The sequence below is a fragment of the Lissotriton helveticus genome, chromosome 6, assembly GCF_964261635.1.
Source record: "Lissotriton helveticus chromosome 6, aLisHel1.1, whole genome shotgun sequence".
NCBI classification, from domain to species: Eukaryota; Metazoa; Chordata; class Amphibia; order Caudata; family Salamandridae; genus Lissotriton; species Lissotriton helveticus.
The window spans coordinates 1,026,507,527-1,026,529,130 of NC_136067.1; positions in this window are offsets into that span (position 1 = coordinate 1,026,507,527).

The following is a 21,604-nucleotide window of genomic DNA, read 5'->3' on the forward strand; positions in this document are numbered from 1 at the left end:
GGGGTTAAAGTGGTTGGACGAATCCTGTTAGACAGATTAACTACCTGGGCTGTTGAGAGTAACATCTTGTCAGACACCCAATACAGGTTTGGTTCTGGACACTCAGCTATAAAGCAATGCCTGAACCTCTTCCTTATGGTGAACAAGTACACGTGGCCTGCACTGGGACCTTTTTCTGGGCCTTCATGAACCTCTCCTCTGCACTTGACTGCATGAATAGAGGCAGGCTGTGGCAGACCCTGCTCTTTCTGGGGGCGGACAGGGAAATAGTCCTTTTCCTTTGGGATCTTCACCAAGATACCAGGGCGACTGTGCGTTATTCTGGAGACATGAAGGCCTCACGCTTGTTTCCCATCAGGAGAAAGTGAAGACAGGTTTGCATTCTGGCCCTTATTTTATTTAACGTATACATCAATGGCCTAGAAAAGACCCTTCAGAGACCAGGTGGTTCGCAAATAGGAGGTCGTGGCCTCCCTATCTTGGTGTACGCAGACAACACTGATGGCCAGAACAGACCGGGGGCTGCAAAGGCTAATTCTTTCTTTCAATCAATTTAAGGGGGAGCAGGACCTTGTGGTTAAATCCTTCATCATGCAAATAGGGGCCCGTCCTAGCAGGCAATACACCTTTATGGTTGGGACAACCACCGTGCCAAGAGCGAGTTAAACAAGCTCATTCTAAATGATTGTCTGGCCCTTGACCACGGCACACGAATACCATGGTTGAGACGTGATCATTTTACTAACCCAGACAGGATAACCAAGAGAGATTTGAACCCCATAAAGGCAAGCCTCATTGAGCAGAGGGTTATGGCAAGAGAAGAGAGGGAGCTCCTAAAGCCTAGTGTTTGCCGATTTATTATGTTAAAAATGTCTTAATCGGCTGAGCCTTACTTATTGGGATTTGTAAACTCATATGAAAGATTCCTGCTCACAAGGTTCAAGTTTGACCTTTTCCACCTCCTTCTTGCTCATCCCAGGGGTTGTACCAAAGGCCAAACTTTGACATCCTGCGGCTTCGATGGTCAATCCCCACAGGATATGACCCATTTTATGATGTTTTGTAGTTTTTATAAAACTCCTAGGAAGTCTTTTATAATTCCATTCCTGAAAAGAGCTAACTTTATGCAAGCACGCCAGCTTTTATTTACCTGCAAATGCTGACAGGTAGCACTGTGTTTCATGTACTCGAATTCCTAAAATCTGCCATCAGACTTAGATCTAGTTGCGATCAACCAGCCTGTTTAACTTAATTGTATTCCCCGCAAAGTCCCTGATGATCCATATTTTATGCTAAAGCACTCATGTAACATGAAGCCAGTGGCCGGTTTGGCACTGATATTTCAACTCGCCAGCAGTACCGGGTGTGGCCTGCTTATTTTTACTAGACTTACTTTTGTATTTTATTTATTCATTGTGCGCTTTTATGGTTTTATTTGAAACCGAATAAAGATTATTGACTTGACTTGACTACTGGCCAAACTGCTTAACCCGGAGGTGGAAATCACATGGCTGACCACGGCCCTGTAGTGTTGGAAAAGTTCTGTGGCTAAGACTGTGGAGACCCCTCTGTATGCCACGGTCTGGACCTTGATTGGACTGAAGCATGGGACCCCCTAATAATATTCTCGGCTGAGCATCTAACAGCCTGGACAGAGTAAGGATTAGACACAGTCAGAGATTGCTACCAACAAAATACTCTTACCCTCTTCGAGGTCCTGGTCGAGGACTCTGACCTTCCGCTGGCCAGTTCCTCCGATACAAGGGCCTGTCTGAAAGTTCAAGAAATTATGGGGTAGGGGTCACGAGGAGTCCAAAATACACCCGGTGTTACACTCTTTACTCATGCTGGGTACGGCAAAGCACCTGGTAAAATGGTTCTACTGCTCACTGTATGACACGACCCATAACCCTGTGTTAAAACTGCGTGGGAAACAGTACTGGAGAGGGCACTCGGACTCAGAATGGGACAGGCTTCTTGCATACCCTAAGACGGTCTTGCATACTAAGAGGTCGGAATATACGCAGTTAATTATCTGCATATGACCTATATGACGTCACATAAACTTCAAGTTGCTTATGGTGGTGAAATTTGTGATTGCCCAAGGAGTAAATATGGTGATGCTGACTTTGTGCACATGACCTGGGCATGCCGTGAACTGCGCCAGTTCTGGGACGATGTACTTGCGGTAGTGGGTGCAAAACTGGGACGCACACTTGACTGTTTGGGTTTGCTTGCTGGAGCTTTTTGTTCACTCTCCCAAAAGGAAGGTTTGGAATGGATTTATTACCTCATTTTGGTCCTGGCCAGGAGAAGGATAGCTATGGTGTGGAAGTCCCCAGGTGGACCAGTAGTGGGGAACTGGAAACTTAATGTTACTCATTGGACTGGGGTGGCGGGGCGAGTCCTGACTAGGGAAGAATTAAGAGGGCTGAGGAGACACCCAATTGTGGAGCAATGGAAGGAGGTCCTGGATACCAGGGAACTCCCGGAACGCAAACATAGCGGAGAATAGGGGAGCCGGGATGGGTCCCAATTGGGAGGGGTGTGTACACCTGCGGCTGTGGATTCTAGTTAGAGGGAAGACCCTTGATTAGGGTCATGGGGAAGAGTAGGGAGTGGAGTAATGTCCTAGTGAGCCCTAGCAAATATGTGGGATGTTGGTTTCAGTCACCCCTATGATCCCCTCCACTCTCAATCATAGCTAAGATGAGAAAGCTTATAGGTTAGTGGCTGGATAGAACAACCCCAGAACCCCCGCTCACCCAATAAAATAAGTCCCCAGATTTGTGTTAATAGATTCTGGAATTCTGTGCACCACCCTACAACAGTTAGTTGATACTTGAGTATGTTATGTATCATGAGGGAGGCATCCCCAGTGAAGCTCCTTCCCTGAATGGGTTAGATCATCTTATTATTATAATTACATACAGGTTTGATAATACACCATGATGGCACAATCTACTACCTCTACACCACAGTCACGAAGAGCTGTTAGGTCCGCATGTAATATGATTGTTTTGTTGGATGCTGATTAGCAAAGACGGGTCCCACGTCGGCGTGATATATTGTAAAAAGTACAACTGATGGACGGAATGCAGAACAATGTCATACATTGACCCCAGTACAGATATCTGGGCCTAAATCCATCGTTTTTTTGCTCACCATGCATTTACAGTTTGGACCCAGACATATGCAAATCACTCTTGACCCTGCATCCAATGAGAACAGTCCAGTATGAACTGCCAGGCCAGGTCTTCCCTGACCTGTAAACAAGCATTGTTTATATTGCTTTAGATATATTGTACGTTACTTGGTAACTGGAGTGATTCTGTGACTGTATTTGTTTAACTGCTACTATATTAAAAGCTAATAAAAATAGGCTTAAAGCAAAAAAGTAGCACTCTGCCCTACTTTGTGCTACTCTGCAACAAAGGGGCAGACAGTTGGTAGCACAAGGGTATTTCCTTGCAATCAATCATGGGTTTTGAGGCACATCCCCACCTACTACGATTTGTAGACAGGGATTTGCACCAAAACGTTATGGCTCCTCAAGGGAGGGGTAACTGTGGAGGCGTAACTATGGAGCAACTTTTTTCGGTACTTTTTAAAGTATCCATATCTTTCAAACTTTACATAAGTGTTGCACTGTGCAGCATACATACAGAGTGGGAAAAACATTGAAGCATATTTTTAGTACTGGAAGGGTCACACACAAGTACAACACCTAGGCTTGATAGAACATGCACACCCTTGGCACAAGGGTTTGTGCTATTGTGCATTGCTGCCTTACATATGCAGCAGATGGAGCGAGGAAAACAACACTATATCTTAGTAGAAAGGCCATTGTTCATCTCTCTCCCTTTCTTGCAGCACAGTATATCAACTTTGATTTTGTTGCATGAAAAGTTAGTAGGTTTTCCCCTTAATCTATAACATGTCCTTGTGGCAGCACCTTTAAAGGTCATCTCTGGGTAAGGGCTGAGGACCTTTCAATTTAAGTCTAGTGTTTTCTCCCCTGGACCTTTGGAGCCTGCACTCTGAGAGTAAGTTGGTTAATGGGTCCACGTTCACCTGTGCATTCCTTGGAACCGGCTTTTTAGCTCCGATAACTGCTGCATATGTGACACTGACTGCAAACTCAGTGAGCAACCATTGTGAAATCCAGACATCCTCTTTGTTCGTGGAGGAATGACATGGGATTTAATGTTTGAAACTCAGTGGACAATTTTGAAAAGATGATGCCACTCGTTTATTTGCAACCAGTCCCAGTTTGCAAAACTAAAAAGATATGCCATGGGAACTTCTACACTTTGCTCCGCCAAACAAAAATTGTCTGGTTGTCTGGTTGACACCATCCCTGCAGAGAGGTTAAATTGTGGAATCAGTGGCCACAATATTTGATTTGATGCATTTCGCACCTACAATCTGAAGAAGAAAAGTAGCATAGTCTCCATCACCTTTGCCTTTCCTAAATCGTTAATTTCATTTCATTACTTGATCTGCAATTAGTATGAGGAGCTATGTATTGAACCTTGTTTTAATTACTTGCATTGATAGTCATGAAGTCCCTTTCAGCATTAAAATACTTTATGAAAGCAGACAGCTTTGTGATAATGTTTCAAGTTATTCCCATTCATTTGTTCTATAAAGAACAGTGTCTTCTTCTCCATTCAGATGTGACTCTTCAACTACTGAACTAAAAAGGTTTTCCTCCTTATTTTTTGCATTTCTAGCAGAAGGATCCACCCTTTTCTGGGATGTCAACACTAGTGGAATAAATCTAACAGCACGCATGGAATAACCTATCACCAGTGGTTCAATTGAATCACACATCTGAAGGGCAAGAGGTGTCACTATTCCCACCAAATCTTCATGGCAAAGTTCAATTCCAATGAACTTCATAGTGAAGGAATATGACAACCCAGAATGCACCATCAACAAGGGTCCACAGGTTCAAGATTTCTTAACGCAATTGCAGAACACCGTATTCCAAAATCCAAAATTTAGACACAAGGCAAACCCTACACATCCCCCTTAAAAAGTTACACACCATCTAGCCCACTCCCATCAGGAAAATTAAACATAACAATAGACCTCTGATGCTGATCTCTTTTCATCAATTCTTTGGCACCAAGTTGAAGGATTGAATTAAGGAAAGTGGCTTAGATTGTTTCATGTCCAGATCCTTGTCCCCCACAAACCTTCAAGGATGTCTGACTCTCAATTATTGTCACCACTCCTGCAAAGGCCCCATACTACAATGTTCTTATATCAGCCCCCTATCCATCTGACCTCAAATCCTCCTACATCATAACATCCATGAAGCTGAAGAACTTAGATTCAGAGGTCCCCACCTGGTATCTGCCAATCTTCAATACCTCAGTCTTAGGAAACATAATCAAACCAACATCTTTCACCCAGATCTGCAATATCCTTGCATTTACCTATTGTTACATTCAACATGTGCCACTGCAAGCTATCATATGCTACTTTCCCTTTTTTGTTAGTTGATCGTTTTTAGGTCTGGCAAGAAATGGCTTAAGCAGCCAGCCATGGTTCATGTCATCAGTACCAAAAATGTGCAGAGAGAGAGAGGCTTTAGGTCAGTCCCTTGTAAACAGTGGCTTGCTTGCAGCATCCCCTTTCAGACATCGCTTGAAGAAAGTGTCATTCCTAAATGATTAATTTAGGGATTTATAGAGTGCCTGGTTACTCTGAGGAGTGTCCCAGTGCTAAACACTAGCACTAGGTAGGAATCAGATACTCAGAAACGGGCAAGGTCAGTTAAATCAGCTGTCTCTCTCTAAAGAACCAGGTCTTAAGGTCTCTGAGGGTTCAAGTCTCATGTTCAGTGGCATGGAATTCCACGGCTTGGCTGCCCGTAATCTGAAAGAGCAGCACCCTAGACGCACTATACACACTTTAGGAATCACTGCCAGAGCTGCTTCACTGAATCTCAGGTGTCTGGAGGGAATATAGGATTGAATCAAAGGAAAGAGGTAGCTATGACCCCTCTGATTCAATATCCTATGCGTACAGCAGAGAGCTTTAAAATCTACTCTGTGCTGAATAGGGAGCCAATGCAGTTCTGCAAGACCCTGCCTGACGGTGTGCCATTTTGGTATATGTAACAGCATCCAGCTCCAGAATTCTGTACTCTTTGGATGCATTCCCAGTCTGCCTTTGGAGAGCTCAAAATATAGAACATTACTGTATTCAGGCTTGCATACCAAAAGAGACTGTATTACCTTTTTTTTTGCTGAGTCCATAATGAGCCCTAAGAACTTCCTCAGCAGCCTTAGCACCCCAAAGAGGTGCCCAGGTGGACGTGATCTGGCTATAAAAAGGTAGCTGTTCATCAAAAAAGATTTTTCACTTTAGGCTTGGGAATTGGTAAAGGGCCCAAAACATCAGGCCACCATGGGTGGACCAAATTGAAGGTTGCCACCCCACCACCATAACCTCGGTCCTATCTGTGTTTAATTTCAGACAGCTAGCCTGCATCTTGGCTGCAAGGTCAACTAGGCAGGATTTGAAAATTGCTGCTGCAAAGCCATCATCTTGTGCTACTATGACAATAAGCTGCATATGACACCATTCTCACACCTAACGTTCAACTACATCCGCCAAAGGACGGAGATACAAATTAAAAAAGGGTAGGACTCAAGGCCGAGCCATGTGGCACTCCTCTCGATGAGGAATAATGTCAGAGGTTGGAACTTTTAAAACACCTGAAAAGAGCAATTATAGAGAAAATCAGTGAGCCAGTCGCGAGCTCGTCCCCTTATGCTCTGTGCCTACTGCGGTTCCAGTAGTACAGCATGCGAAACAGTGTCACACGCTGCACTTAGGTCCAGCAGGACAAGGGCAGTCATTCTCCCTTCATCAGCCACTCTTTGCAATGTCTTAGAGGCTAAAAGAAGAGCAGATTCAGTGCCATGATGTGACCTAAATCCAGATTGAGTCTCATGAAGGAGATTATTCTCTCCAATGCTTTTCGGCCATTTTCACCATGAGTGGAAGCAGGGAAATTGGGCTGAAGTTCACCGGTTTAGAGAGGTCCAGAGTAAAAAAAAATTAAGAGGGGAATCACCATTGCGTATTTCTACTCCGCAGTGAGTAAACCAGCTTCAAAAGAAGAGCTAAGCACTGTGCCTAGGGATAAGGCCAGAGCAATATTTCAGTCTCACTGGTAGCTTATGGCCATTAGTTGTGTTTGTTTGTCTGCCTAAGTAGAGCTCCCCATTGCAAAGAATGGGCCATTAAGCTAAGAATCCATGTACTGCAATGGCAAATTGGTGTTTCCACACTCCTGTTCTTGACATGCCTATGGTAATTTTGTACTTAAGTATGTTTTTGCTATAAAATTTGATTTGATCGCCCTAAGGTTTTTCCTCACTCCAGCTGACAAAGGGTGATTTTGTGCCTTAAAGTGATTTAACACCTGAATGTGATTCCTAATGCTGCTTCCACACTCATGCCCTTGTTACACAATCAAAGGATTATCAATAAAATTTGATGTGCTACAAATTCAATCATTTAGCGCCTAATCTACATCTTTCTACACTATTTTCTATCTGCACTGAATGATTTAGCATGTCAGTGTGATTCACTAATCCTGCCAATTTTGCACCTGGGTTGATCTTTCACCTAAATATGTTTATGCACCTATATCTGATTTGTGTTCCAAAATGTGTTTTATTTATTTAGTTTTATATTGCACACACAGGATGTATAGGGCTTTACACAACAGAAATAAAAGACTAGCCACATTACAGCAAACTGCAAACTAGAAATTGCTATGGAGGAGTAAGAGAGAGTCAGAAAAAAGTTGTTTAATTTTTTTCTTTGGGGCATGGTATACATAAAAACAGACGTTCCCAAACGTAAAACCAAAAATAATATTTAGTTGCCATAAAAAATGTGTTTTTTATGATCCGACTACTCTTCCATTAAAGCAATGATGCTTAAAGTATTGTTGCAATCTGAACATCACATGTCTTTTACTTATTTCAATAAACTTTTGCACAGACCTTTAAGCAGACACATGCCCCCTGAACACAACAGAACTACACCATTATCCTTCAGCTGGAAAGTATAAGATCCTAACAAACTGGGCGGCAAGTGACTTATAACTAAGCATTATGAAAACACAAATATGGCATTCAGTTAAAAGTACAGATCACAAGGGGAGGAGCTATGCCCGCAACCAAGATGGCCGCATAGGCTCCCGGCTCCGCCGACCTCCGTCCCCCGCCGGATAATCCTGTTACAAATCCTGACTTTCCACCCTGCCTCCGGGTGTGTGAACCGCTACGTTCCATTTTGGTGCAATCCCGGGATTTTTTCCAGCTTTCTAGACGAAGTTACTTTGAGTTTTGATTTTGGGCCTACACCAGCTTGTGAGCCGGTGACTCGAGTACTGGCCCAGCCGGGTTCCAGTTGAATAACAACGGCTGTGGGTGATCGTCAGGGTACGGTCCTTGGATGTGGAAAAATTTTTACGTCCGATTTTGACGGCGGTTGTTTCTCTAGCATACAATCGATGGAGGGTTGATGAGGCACAACAGTGCGCTGAGGGTGTAGGTCCCTGGCATGGGGACCGCGTCTCACCCCCGCCGGTGTTTTCTGGGTCGGGATCTACGCTTGGCACCGCGACCTTGGTAAGTCCTCGGTCTCCCTCCGCGACAGTCCGTCCCAGAATTAATCGATTCCCCCGGGTAAAGCCGGGCCTCGGGGGGACGCGAACATGGATATCTCGGAACAGGATTCCGTGGGACGGGCTGAGTCTGAACCGTCGATACGATCTGTATTGGCAGCGCTCTGGGCCTTCCATTCCCAGTTGGAGTCCATTGTCCGGAAATTGATTGCAACTGCACACGGACTCGGCCAAGTGGGACCGGACCCTACACCGTCTCAATATCCTGATCAGTCTATATCACCCACGGCAGTCCCCGTAGCAGCGATGGGCCCCGTGCCACGAGAGGTGTCGGAGCTTCATTCTAACGTGATGGCCGATGATCGTGTACTCGACGTGCCTTATGGATTGCCAAGCCCATCAACATCGCCTCCCGAGCTTGTTCTCATTGTTGCTCCCTTTCCAGACGCTCGTTCTCGGAACTTTCTGTGGAATGATTCGGTGTCTTATCCCTCTTCGAAGTTTTCAGAGTAGCAACCAGAAGAACCGGTTTCAATTTGTTTGACTCCCAAGGGCGGGAGGGAGGTAACATGACTGTGATGAGGAAGACTATGACTCGGAAAATGATGATTACTGGTAAGTAACTGAGTCATCACCTTCCTCCTCCGTCTTCCTCGTCACAGTCACCCAGGAGTGTATACGCAAGAGCCAGATGTAACAATAAGAATACTAACAAACACAAGAATGGCAAGAAAATTCATTCACGGGCAAGCATAATCAAAAACGGCAGGAAGAACAGAAGAGCCAACATCCCCAGTAAACACCTCCCAATCCGCACATCATAATGGGAGATGAAGGTATGAGGCGAGGGTCAAGTCGCAGATGTACAAAGATCCTTCCATGAGGCACCCTTAAAAGAAGCCAAGTAGGAAGCCACACCCCTGGTGGAATTCTCCTAAATGATAGGAGGAACAGAAACATCTGAATGAAGATGGCAAATAAATTAGCAGAAGTGGTTATAAAAAACACATACATATTTCGAAAAATTCCTTTTAAATGAGTGAATTTCTTACTTCTTAGTGAGGCAATGCTGGCTATCTAGTCGTGCCCACCCATATGTGTTAATCATATTTAATAATCCATCAACCGCCCATGACAGGTCGAAAGCCCACAAACCAATAGTCTAAAAAATGGGCTAGCAAAATAACACATTTTTTTTAATAAAAAAGGCGAGGTGTGCCAGAAAGTGCCTCAGGTAAGCACCATTCATGGAGCTACTTGTTGGTACTCACCCATTGCCTCACTCTGTCTTCATTGGCACTTTCCTGACTTGACCCAACTCTAAACTAATATGGAAAATAATAAAGGAGTGAGGTGTAAAAAATGAGGGTGATATCCATCTACCATTTTTGCCCCGTAATGTGAAAGAGTTAAATTAAACTCCCCATAAGCTAAAATTGAGTTGTGGACATCTATCACACATAATCTTTAATTATAAATAGTGTTCACACTCAGTTAAAAAGATATGATAGCATATTTAGACCATTTTAACTTGAACGGCCGACATCTTTCATTGTCCTAAATGTTTGCGGCAATTTCATCAGGGCACAGAGACACAACTCCACCTCAAAGATGCACCAGACATATAGGGATTGGTAAGAAAATGAATGGGAGAAGAGAAGATAGTGCCAGACAAATAGAGAAAGAGAGTTAAAGAGAATATTTCTTTTAAAAAATGGAAATATCAACATCATATTTTGACAGCACCTGTACTCGTTTCCAATTTCTAATGTACATAACATAATTGGCACGCCGCTGCCAGGTGGACTACTAACAGCAACTCACTGGAAGTGGACCAGGAGGTTCACAACCCCCATAAATCAATGCAACCAAGAGCGCACACCCGCAAGGGAATATGTGCACATTACCATAAAAAAGGGGAGATTTGTAAAGATTGTTCCTTTTTAACCGCCCACGTTTGCATTTTCTCTAAAGTCATACTTGTCACTAAATGTGCTCATAGAACACACCCGATCGATTAAAAACTAGGCTTGACTTCACTGAGGGCACCCATGCAAGTGCGATTGAGTTTTCAATCATATTACGTTAGATGTTAAAACAGTGATGCCCCAACTTTAACATTAATGGTACCATCACACGAAGTCGAATTTCAACTTGTACCTAATATCTTACAGCATTTTTGTGTCTTCTGAAATACCTCACCGCCGGCCCAGGAGCTCGCGTCTTGAATGCACACAATTATTGCTGAGCGGTTGGGCGCATTAAGACGCAAAACGGCAACGACTGACCCGGAAAGGAGTCTATGTACACGCCCTCCAGTTATGGAAGGGTTTCACAGCTGGTCGAATTTCAACTCATATCTAAAGTCTAACAACATTTTTGGTCTGCAAAAATGATGCACCGCAGGGCCGGGTGCTCATGTTCTGAATGCACATGACTATTGCCAAGCACAGGGGTGCGTTACAACACAACCCAACATAGCCTGACCTGGAAGAAGTCAACGGACCAGCCCTCCAAGTCTAGAAGGGTTTAAAACAGCAAAAAGCGGCCAGAGCATGAAAGGGACAATCCTGGGGGCCATTTTGGAAATGTTGACACGTCAAGCTTTGGTTACAAAAAATGCTGGACTGTTTCTCAAGTGGAGGAATGTACGTGTACCGTTAGTGTATGGATCCTGTAAGGTCAGAGTGGGTCCTTACAGATGGGCATCCATTTTGTTGGATGTAATACCCTCACACACCCTTGCAGGTGTCATGCTTCATCATCTGGGCTGCTCCTCGTTGGGTCTGCGGTGCAATACCCAACGATCAACACCTCAAAGAGGAGCACTTTGGCGGAGATCTACTATCCAACTGCCGTAAGATGAAGTGCGGGTGTGGGGCCAGAAGATCGTAGATGTATGTATGGGTTAAAATAAAGCTAGGAGTACCTGGATCAATTTTATTCTGGGGGTCCCCTGCTTTAATTAAAAGAAAGGACTAACCTGTACCCACTGGAATACTAGGTTTCCTAATAAGTATAGGTTAGTGAGTGCTCTAGACGATCGACATGTTTCTCGCGTGTGTCCACAGACTCGCAATTCTTCAGGACCTTAACAAAGAAAGTATCTTCAAAGGAAAAAACTGTCTACGTTTATATGTGATCAATGAGTGTATCTAGTATACCAAATAAAATCTCACAACCAGGAAAAGTACCTCCATGTGGTAGTGTGCCTGTGTTGCACTGCATCTGCCTGAATTGGGAGAGAAATGAGCAAATCACAACTGGTCTTGCATTTGTAAGCACACAGCATTGGTGACTTCGTACATTCCATGTATCATGCTAGAATAAGAGCAGCTAGCAAAAGGGTTTAAAAACCAATAAAAATCAATGTGGGTGTTATACTACAGTGAGCAAGGTGATGAGCATGCGCCTGTGAAAAAACGGTAAAAAGCAGCAACAGCAATATAGTAGGTGGATTGAACAACAGAATCACCTAAAAGGTCAAGTGTAAATGCAACAACAGTACCCGGCGGGTTGTACATCGGGTGTAGACATCCAAGATTTGGCTGGGTGCAAGAAGAAAATATTTATTACAAAAGGAAGGTATTGGTCTACAACTCGTTTACTGATTCAAAGTGCTGGTTTAAGTGGTATTATAATTGTGTTGTTAATGCCGACATCTTCCACTCTTCGGGAGTCTAACCATATGGTGGTGTATGAGTAGGTTTACAGTTCTCTAAGTTACGTTCCCAAGCGGAGGAAAAATAGTGGTATTTAGATTGTTTGCCTACATCAAATAGCCATGTCTAATGACCCAAACGTAATGCAGTAAGACGTCCCCACAAGTGGAAATTAGTGTAGCTGCTCAAAAGGTTTATATCTTTAGACGAGTAGCATTTAGGGTATGGCGTGCTTGGTAGAGGGAATACGGCATTCAGAGTATGGCATGCTATGCGGTGTAAGAGTTCTCGCTGCTGTTTCAAGAGGCAACCGTCACCCTCAGTTTTGCGTTCAGCGTGTTGCATAATCAGGCGATGTCCCGTTTAAAAAAAGGGAAAGAAACGTCTATGCAGTGAACTCGTTTCCCCTGAGACAGGCAAGGTCTCAAGCTTAGCATGTAATGGGCACCATCATAAAATGGTGACCATATACGATTGAATTTGCCAGTAAACATTCAATACGAGTAATCCATCAGTGTGCTGTCTTAGAGGCATACATAATAAACGTCCAGACTATCAAAAATGGAATAAAACCTAATGTTAGTAGGCAAGCACTCCAAATCCCACGTGTCATACAACCCAGTAACTGTTGGTAGTCTTCGACTTGTTAGTTTGGCACATCCAATCCTGGCACCAAATGTTTGCACTCTCAATCAACTTCATGTGCATAGATACATGAGTGGTTTGCAAAATGTTACGCCATCCAATCATAGTCAAACCACAGGTGCTTATATAAAAACGATATTTCATCGAGGACCTCTAGATCACCATTCCAAAACATATATACAGTCCTCTACCAACAGAGGTTAAACCATCAAGAAAGGAGCTACACTGCGAGTTTGTGCATCATACATAGAACTGTCTACCTTGACTTGGACATAACAGTTAGGGATCAGAAACTTTACACCACTGTCCATCAGAAACGGACAGACAGGAATTAATTTCTACACTGAGGCAATTTCTTTACACATGAGGGCACTGTGGGATAACATCCTGTTGGGCCAGTTTTTCCTATATCATAGAAATTGCACTGATAGCGGGACCTTTGTTGAACAATCCAATAAACTGGCTAAATGTCTCATGGAAAGAGCTTATCCCCCAAGGGTGGTCAAGAGGGCACAAAAGAGAGCCATGAATACTCCACTGGATGCCTTGTTAGAGAGGAGTACGAGAACTGATAACAAGTGTCTACCAGTGGTTACTACTTTTGACCCCTTGTCCACGGGGATTAGGCAGATCATTAGGAAACATTGGTACCAATTGAATGGTGGACCGAACAAAATGCTGCAGCCAAGAGTTGCTTTCTAAAGGGCAAGCAATCTCAGGGACCGGCTGGTCCATCCTCGACAAAACAATCTCCAGAAATTAGTAACTGGGGTACCACCGGGGCATTTTCTCTGTGGAAACTGTAAAGTGTGTAGTCTGACTCAGGCCGCTAGAAGTATTATTCTTTTGGATGGAAGAACCTGGTTCCAGTCAAGTTCAGTAACTGCAACGCAAACAACGTAATTTATCAACTGATGTGCAGTTATGGGCTACATTACATTGGACTTTCCTCCAGAAAAATCAAGATCTGGGTCCAGGAACTCATCAGTACCCTTAAAGCTGGGAAACTTACCACACGGCTACTCCGTCATTTCCAGGAGGTGGGTCACAACTGTAGGGACCTTAGATGGACAGTCTTGAAGAGGGTGGCAGGAGCAGCACATGCTATCAAGAATCTGCTAGCCTCGTTGGATTTTTTCAGAGAAGTCAGACCAGGAGAGCTTGAATGAATCAATTGAGTGGCATAAGGTGGTAAGATGATGTCACTAACTCTGGGGCATATTACCAAGAATAAGCGATAATTATCGCTAAGCTTGGTTAGAGGCAATAATTTTATCGCCTTGCTTCACCTATTTTTATCACTTAGAAACCTTGCAATTATCAAGGTTTATCTCCTAAGTGATAAAAATCGGCCGAAATGCATGAATATCGCTGTAAAGTCAGCGATATTCATGCATTACCGAGCAAATGCTCTTAGCCATCTAATCCACCTACCATCCGATAACATGGCTAAGAGCTTCTCTGGGCAAGCGTTAGCTTTTGGAGATAATCCCGCTTAGCGCGATTATTTCCAAAAGTAGGTAATAGGAGATAGGGATGTTAGCGACTGTTTCCAGTCGCTAACATCTTGGCACGCCCACTTTGCATGTCATTAGCGATAAATATAGCTGACATGCAAAGTGGGCCCCAAGATGATCGCTATCTCCTACTAGCTGTCACTAACTGGTGTTAGCAACAGCTAGGTAATAGGGCGATAAAATTATCGCCGCTTTAGCTGGAAAAATTCCCGCTAAAGCGGCGATAAGGCCTTTGGTAATATGCCCCTCTGTTCCAGTTCTTTTTTGTTGTGAGGTTTATATATATACATACCCATTCTTACTTGATTACCTTGGCAGGTTTACATTGGTTAGGGCTTTTTACTACACAATCAAAAAGGTAACCTGCAGAGCTAATTTTTGAAGACCAACAAATATTGGTAGACTTTCGATCTGAGTGGAAATTCAACCTGTTGTGTATCCCTTCCTTAACTGGAGGGCATGTCCGTAGACTCCCTTTTGGGTCAGACAATGCCATTTTGTGTCTTAAGGTGCCTAACCCCTCCTCAATAATCATGTGAGTTATTTTTGAAAGACACAAAAATGCTGTAAGATATTAGATACGAGTTGTAATTCGACTTTGTGCGATGGGAACATTGATGTTAAAGTTGGGGCATCAATGTTTTAACATCTAACATATTATGATTGAAAACTCGATCGAACTCGCATGAGGGCCCTCACTGAAGCCAAGCCTAGATTTCTATTGGCGGGGTGTGTTCTATGAGCAAATTTAGAGACAAGCGTGACTTTTGAGAAAATGCCAACTTGGGAGGTTAAAAAGGAACAATCTTTCCAAATCTCCCCTTTGTTATGGTAATGTACACATACTCACTTGCAAGTGTGCGCTCTTGGTCGCATGGATTTGTGGGAGGCTGTGACATTCCTGGTCCACTTCCGGTGAGTTGCTGGTAGGAGTCCACCTGGTAACCACTTGATAATTATATTATGTACATCAGAACTTGGAAACGAGTATGGGTGGTGTCAAAACATGATGTTAATAATTACATTTTTTTTAAATATTCTTTTTAAATCTCTTTCTCTATGTCTCTGGCACTAGCTTCCCTTCTCCCATCTTTTACCAACCCTTACAGGTCCGGTGCATCCTTCAGGTGGAGTTGTGTCCCCGTGCCCTGATGAAATTGCTGCAAACTATTAGGGCAATGGAACATGTTGGCCATTCAGTTTAAAATGATCTAAACATGCCATCATATCTTTTTAATGGAGTGGGAACACTATTTATAATTAAAGAATATGTGTGATAGATGTCCACAACTCAATTTTAACTTATGGGGACTTTAATTTAACTCTTTCACATTCCCGGGCATAGATGGTAGATGGATATCACCCTCATTTTTTACACCTCACTCCTTTATTGTTTTCTTTATTAGTTTAGAGTTAGGCCACATTATTTTTCTCTGTCAGGAAAGTGCTGATGATGGCAGAGTGAGGCAACTGGTGAGTACCAACCAGTACCTCCGTGGATAGTGCTTACGTGAGGCACTTTCTGACACACCTCACATTTTTTGTTTACATTTTTTTAATATAAAATAGTGCTACTTTGCTAGCCCAAATTCAGACTATTAACTGGTGGGCTTTTGACCTGTCATTGGTGATTGATGATTTTTTCAAATATGATTAAGACATATGGGTGGGCATGACTAGACAGCCAGCCTTGCCTCACTAAAAAGTAAGATATGACACTCATTTAATGGAAATGTCTTTGAAATATGTACCTGTTTTTTACAACAAGGTCTTGTTTTATTAATTTTGTGATTAGAGGGTGTCCTGGTTGTATTTCCCTCCTATGCTCCTCATCTGACAGAAGAAAGGAAATAGGGGACCAAACCCAGTGTGAGAGATTAGCCTTCGCAGGACGATGACCCCCTAGGGAAACACCAAAAGTGACCAACAGAAAATCCACCTGACGAAAAGAGGCAGTCCACTCAAGGTAAATACCAAGAGCCCTTGTTAAATCAACAAATGAAACTGAATTCAGCTGCTGTGGCGGGGTTAGGATAAAAGGCAGGAGAAACAATATCCTGGGTCAAATGGAAAGCAGAGGACACCTTGGGAAGAAAGGCCAGGTCAGGGCGAAGGACCACCTTGTCAGAAAAAAACGTAAGTAGGGAGGGTAACACATCAATGTGACAATCTCCCCCAAAGTTACAAAAAAAGAGCAGAAAAAAGGAGATGCTATTGCAGTTCCACAAAATGAAGAAAGCATACCAATGTCAGTAGTGCACGTCTATGGGTGTTCTAGCCAAAACACAGAGAAAAAACAGGATATGATCTGGGGTTGCCTCACCCTTATAGGTCAGGTGACATGTACTTCCTGTCAGGCCGCCATGTTGGGTGAGGAATTTCTTCAATGGGTGAATGCTGTGCCCCGAGCACATAATGCTCCTCAGCGACTGTGACGACGCAGCCGGAGAAGGAAGATAATTTGTTGTTTGAGCCTGATGTAATTAAGAGTAAATATTGAAAAACAGAGAGCCCAGAAGCTTTGACTAGCATTGAAACGTTTTTAACCCTACCCTACTAGTCTATCATTCCTTCACAAAAGTTTGGAAATAGCGTTGCAGTATGAAAACAACTGACATTTCATTTTTGCATTTAAATTTAGAACAGACTTAAACTTCATATTCAGATTCTAATGCATTAACCACTGGGCCACTAGTGAGTCGTTACTAAACATTATAAAAACATGACTATGTGATGCAATCAAAAATCCAGCTCAATGATGTTCTACTAGTGAGTGTGTATGGACAGCCACATCATTTACTGAACAGGACTGACCTGAGAGGAGGGAGAACAAGAGAGAGAGTTTCTTGGGCATGATATACATTTAAAACAACTCCTAAGAGTGAGCCCAGAGAAACATTTTCCCATCATCCCAAAATTACTTTTACCTGATCCTTTTACTCTCTCTTTATCTCACACAAATTGAGAAATATTGCAGCAATATGAAAAAATGTATTTTTATTTCTTTCACTGAACTTTAAAACAGACCTTTAAGCAGATGCATCAACATGGAGACACCATGACTTGAACGATTAACTTTTGGGTAAGAGAATAAAAATACATTTCATGAGGGCACAATGAGAAATTATTAAAGCGCAAAAAACAAGAGGCAAGGCGAAAATACAATTTAAGGTGTTAGCATGGCAGTATGTTTAAAAGGATTTTACAATAAAAAGTTGAGTTTTTTAAAAGCTATGAAATAATCATTTTTACGGATAAAATAAAATGTAAAGGTAATAGGTCAATTTACAAAACTGCAAGTCAACTATGATGAGAGTAATCAGATTAGAAGACATTGCTGACACTGTTAGACCTGACATTCTTGGTATGGTATTTCCAAAAACCTTTTGCCTTCAGTCTTCCTGTGTTCCTGAATTTGTCTTTGTTGATATTAGGACTCCGTGTACTATACCACTGCTAATAAATGCTAAAGTGTTTGTGCTCTTTCCTGTAAACAAGGCTAAATTAGCTTACACCTAATTGGCACAATTAATTTACATGTAAGTCCCTAGTACATGGTACTACATGTACCCACGGCCTGTAAATTAAATGGAACTAATGGGCCTGCAGCACTCCCCGTGCCACCCACTAAAGTAACCTTTTCAAACTTGTCTCACGCCTACCACTGCAGCCTGTAGTTCAGTTTAAACTGCTAATTGAATCTCGCACAAGAAACAAAAAGAAAATAGAAGGTTTTGCGAGGCTTAAACCTTCTATTTTAATATTTATGTTACCCCTAAATTAGGCCATAGGGCTCATATGGCAGGGTGCGCTGTTTTTAAAATGTAGGACATATGTGTTTAAGTCTTACATGTCCTGACAGAGTAAGACTCCTAAGATCATTTTTCACTGCTCCAAGGTCCAGCTGGTTACCTTATTATATTTAATTAGCAATAGCTTTGGATTGGGAGCAGATAGAAATATGTTGTTTACACTCAAACGAACTGTAAATTAAAATCCTCTTTGATGGTGAAATCGGATTTTAATTCACAATTCTGAAAATTCTTTTAGAAAGTTTACATTTACTTGTCCCAACCATTTGTTTCTTCTGTGAGTGTCCTGGGGCACATGACTGTAAAGGGCATTGTTATTGGGGTTTGTGTATTGCTTCTAAACAGTCAAGACAAAACAATAATCTCCCTCACGACCTAAACTCTTCTACAATGGAATCAATCCAAATACATACAGTGAGCACCCAAACCAAATTATTAACCCACTAGACAAAGTATTCAAACAATTATAAAAATATATTCTTCTATTTCATTTCTTTTATCAGAGATATTTTCATTGAAACACATGTATTTAGATACTTTTTTTACATTTTAAACATAGATATTAAATTCATAAATAATCACAAAATGAGAAAAACAATACAAACAATCAAATCAAATAAACCCCGTTCAAACCCTATGCACACACATCCAGACAAACCTTCACATTCATAGCATATCTGGGGAACACAACTACAGAGTAACAATGTAATTGGAATGACCAAAGACAAAAACTGCAAGAAGCAGGATGGTCTCAGGGCAGTGGTTGATGCGTTTTGGTGGCTGCAAGATGATAAAATGCCACCTTCATCAGGACATGCCAGATATAATGCTCTCACCAGGGCCACTTCACCCGGAGGAAAGGAATCACACTCGAAAGACAGTTTCAAAGACCTCTATATCGGTACAGACTGATGTTTCTAGATATAATGTCTGAAAATCCGACACTTCTCAGCCAGGTGCCAACACTCACAGCTCTCAGAACCTCGAGCGACTCAACACCATGTATCGTCGCTTAGAGTTGCCTGTAGATATTCCAAAAAACCTCTAATCCTGGCAAAAATTCTTTAAAGGAAGTGTATATAACGCCGGTCCATCACTATGAAGAGGTAGTCCTGGGCAGGACACCAATTATCACAAAGTACTAGGAAGTGGAATATACCTAACATGCCTCCATGTTGTCCAATAGGCCTCCTGCTCCTGAATTTCCAAGTATTATGTGCTTCAGTCTATAATATGCTTCAAATATATCCGGAGACCCACATCAGTAATGGCACGTCGCATCCTCAAGGCTGGCTGGGACGGGCCATACCCAGCCCAACATTCTTTTCAAAGGGCTTTACCGTGTGTCACCTCAGACAGTTTGGAGCCTCGACAGGGGAAAGATAAGAACTTTGCAGAACCAGATGTGGGTTATTATAGGGAATCCCCTCACATAAAAAGTTGGCAGCAAGTTTAAATATTGGAGCTACAGAGTCAATCTTTAGAACACTTCTCAACCCGTGGCCACTACAGAAGAAAGATTGCCTTGCTGCTGAGGATTGCCTTGCTGTCTGAGAAGAACTATTGGACCTGCTTACCTTCATCTCAAGCTAACCTGAGGTACTCCAAAGGTCAGTTGACTGATCTCCTGTGTGAGCTGCAGAGATATGACAAGCCTCAAAGGACTCCCTACAACTACCCAACTAACCTTCTACACTTGATTGGCCTGGACCTTCAACTGGACCGTCCTGAGCCTTGCTGACCTCTGAGGGAATGAGTTGCTGATCCTCATAAGGTGCTCACTGGTCCTAATCCCTTGGCTGGTATCAGTCTAAGCTCCTCATAAGAAGAAGAGGTGAAATCCTGAAGGTTGTGCTCTTCGCAAAAAGACCACTTTGCACTGATACTCTGTAGCTCGCTACGACCGCTAAAGTAAACCTCCACTGGACCTGAGTTTCACACTGCAACGACCACCAGTGACGACTGGCAGCATGAGATCTACAATCCATAGATTGTGCAGAAGTCACAGCTTGCCGTGACCGCCAATGTGACGTTCCAGCTATGACCATCCTCTGTTGTGCTACAGCGATGACAGCCCACAACACCCCACCTGTTCTTGGCGCAACAGCGATGACCAGCTGTGATGCATGCCCTTCTGGAAGGACAAACTCCAGCTGATAATTATAGCTCAGAGGCATGAGGAAGATGAGGATGTGGCTGAGCTGGAGGAGAAAGTAATAGAGGGCAAAGATGGAAACCCTTTTTTTTAAAAAAAAATGTATTCCTCATATGCCAAAAATGGGCGTTCTAGATGAGAAATCCCCCCCTCTCTCCTGCATTTATGATTTTCCGGCTCCGATGTTTGAGACCTGAGGAGAGAGAGAAAGGTAACCCCTCTAGCCTTCACTGTTTGCTTAATCCACTCCAATCTTCTTTAACTGGGAAGCCCTTATATAGATTGAAGATAAAGACCCAACAGTGCCCAGGTCAAATCATCGGAATACCCTCATCGTTTCTGCCATGCCATGAGGGCCGCCCAGATCTTATCACAGCTAGTGCTGTCGCAGGCCATGTCCGACTCATTTATGTGGATAAAATGTTTCAGACAGTCTGGAAAAGTACGGGCATTCACATCCTTCCAGGCCCTGCATATTTCCCACCTTGCTAAGATCATCACATAGAAGATACATTTAATTGCCATATCTTTGATATGGTACTCCATGGCTAACCCAAACAAAATTATCCTCGCAGTGACCACAAATTGCATACCCAGTACTTCAGCGATAAACTCTTCTATTTTGGACCAATAACTTACGAGCATTGGGCATTCTACGAACATGTGAAGATCATCAGCGGCAGGAAATTTGCACCTTGGGCAACAATATTCTAGACTCGTAATTTTGACTAATTTTTTAGGTAATATGTATGCTCTATACAAAGTGAACAGATGATTCCTTTTTAGGGGGGCTGACTTAACCACTACATTTAGAATTGTAAAGGAATCCACCCACAGGTCCATTAAGTTGTTACAATCGAAACCCGCAGCATCACACCATAGCCTTTGAAGTTCTGGCTCTGCCACTCCCTCTGCCTCCATCATGGCCCAATGCCAGAAGGATAGCTCTTTTTCCATCCCCCTTTCTGTTAACTAAGTCAAACTTTGCATTAGATGTATTGAACACCCATGGCATAGTAGCCCACCAACCTGAAAACTGATAATACTTAAACCTAGTTAGAGTCCTTCCTGTCAGTCTAGAGAGTGATTCCCAATCCATAAGCTGTGAGTCACTTTGTAAATCCCGCCAGTGTGTTATGCCAGCTAATTTA